Genomic DNA, 2,704 nt, shown 5'->3' on the forward strand with positions numbered 1-2,704 from the left:
TTGAGAACCCTTAAGATGTTTCCCCTCCTATTTTTGCAACACTTATTCACCCTTCTACTTTCTCTTCTCTCATAGGATTTATTTTCATATTTGGAGGAGCCTATTCAATAGCTACTACTTCATATCCTTTGGGAGGAGAAAGGAAATTAGATTCCTTACTTGGATAAGTAGGGGGTGGAGAAGGTGGAGGAGTTGGAACAAGTGGTGGAGGGTTTGAAGGATGAGGTTGAGAATTAAGAGGTGAAGGTATTGCAATAGAGAACTATGGTGGAGAAGGTGGAAGATTCTCTCTCTCTCTCTCTCTCTCTCTCTCTCTCTCTCTCTCTCTCTCTCTCTCTCTCTCTCTCTCTCTCTCTCTCTCTCTCTCTCTCTCTCTCTCTCTCTCTCTCTCGTAAAAGTACAAAGTTGTGTCACACTTTTATAAAGGAAATGGTCTATGTTGATTCAACTTTTTAAATTAAATCAATAGAAAGTGAAATATATGTTTTGAATTTTGAAATGATGTAAACTAATAAAATTTATATTCTTATGTCTATTTTATGTTTTGAATGTTAACAAAAACTTAAAAAATTATTTGAATGCAATTTTTAATAAAGTAAACACTATAATTTAGTTGCTAAAAAAATTCTAAAATTGAAGTTACACAAGCCACCACACTTTATTTAGTTGATTTTACCTTTTTTTCTTGAAATTTTTTTGTATATTGATAACTTTAAACTTTAGTGCATGGATATATTATTTCCTATTTTTTATAAATATATATTTTTCAATAAATTTGAAAAGTTGCGTGTGCTGAAATATAACTCTTTCCAATTCCCACCTTATTTTTTTTTAATTATTTATCCAAATTAGAAAATATTTATATCATCTTAACATAGATTCTTTTCAAATTTTTTAATAAATTTTACTATTTTTCCTTGACAAGATAATCAACCTTAAATTTTAGTGCTGATGACCTACTTTCAATAAAAATAAAATATAAAATTTAAAGATAATTAAAATATTAAAAGATATATATTTTGGAAAATTCACTTATAGATCTATAAAAGGGTATTTTTACATTTCAAAAAAAAAATATTTATAAGAGTAGGAGTTGTTGAAACATCGAGTTTTATTTTTTTTGTAATTAGATCAAAAGTAGTATAAAATATACATTTAGTAGATAAGGTTCTTGTTAATGAAATTGATAGCAATTCTTTTATTTTCCTTGTAGTAAGTTAAGCCTTCTTTTAGGTCAATTTTGGCATATTTGGAGTGAATAGGGATACCAAAAACCTTTTAAATCATCTTTGGATTAATGTTTAGAACTACCTCTCCAAAAGGCTGGGAAATTATTTTATTTCTCCTTAGCTTGTAGTGTTGTGCACAAGTAAGAACCAATTTAGAGGATTACACTGAAATTGGAAAAGTAGCTACTTCCACTAATATTTATTTTATAAGTGAGGAATCCACTATTTCCCTTCCTCTTTGTGAAGTCTTTCCAAAAATTCATCTAAGTTGAATTTTCCCAAGTCTATGTCTCTAATATCATTCTAAAAATGATTACATCTTAGGAAGAGTGGAATTCATTGCATTGGTACTTCATCTTTCCTTGATCTTCTTGCCCTGTACCTAAAAACACCACAAGACATGCATTAAGCACAATCAAAATATTTAATGAATCCATTCACTCACCTATCAAGAATAATATTAAAGTCTCAATATGTCTAATGGTGAGACCTCCAAGGTTATTTGGAAGACAAACTTGATCCCAGGCAATAAGATTGTCCACAAAAAATTCTTTTCAATCTTATCCATCTGATCAAAAAATTTTGCAATAATTTTAAAAAGGGTCATAGCGTAAATCGATATATTTTGCAAGGAAGCTTTAATCAACAGGAGCTTACCATCTTGTCTCAAAAGAGTAACTTTCCATCTAGCGACTTTCTTTTAGAATCAATCAATCAGACTGGACCGGGAAGAGTCCGGAGCAGGACCCGAACTGAGGGGAAGCCCCAAATAAGTATTTGGCAGGGATGCCAACTTACACCCCAAAGTTTTAGCAATTTTAATCTTCCCACCAAGCTTTCCCCCATCGGGAAAGTATCCTCGACAAATTGTTGATGTGAGCAAATTTGAAATTCTGAAGAGGGTCAGAGACCTTTGAGCCTACCATTTCGGACCTCTCTAGGAAAAATCTTACTAAGAGCTCCTGCCATAATTATGAATAGAAATAATGAAATGGGGTCCCCCTGCCTAAGGCCTCTGGAAGCCGAGAAAAAACTAGACGGAGAGCCATTGATCAACATCAAAAATTTTAGGGGTGGAAACACATTGATCGATGAGTCCCCTTCAATGCTTGGAATGAAAAGAAGAAGATGGAGCTCTTGGGGGGACTAATTATCTGACCTCAACCTTTTCTATACAAAGAAAGAATTTACTTCAATATTTTGGCCTCGGACACAAAGAGTTCCCCCATCAACAAAGAATGACCAACAAATTATTGATGCGAGAAAATTTGAAATTCTGAACAGGGTCAGAGACCTTTGAGCCTACCATTTCGGACCTCTCTATGAATAATCTTACTGAGAGCTTTTGCCATAATTATGAACAGAAATGGTGAAATGGGGTCCCCCTGCCTGAGCCTGGAAGCTGAGAAAAAAATGGATGGAGAGCAATTGATCAAAATAAAAAATTTAGGGTGGAAACACACTAATTGATGAGT

The sequence above is a fragment of the Cryptomeria japonica genome, chromosome 10, assembly GCF_030272615.1.
Source record: "Cryptomeria japonica chromosome 10, Sugi_1.0, whole genome shotgun sequence".
In the NCBI taxonomy this organism is placed as follows: domain Eukaryota; kingdom Viridiplantae; phylum Streptophyta; class Pinopsida; order Cupressales; family Cupressaceae; genus Cryptomeria; species Cryptomeria japonica.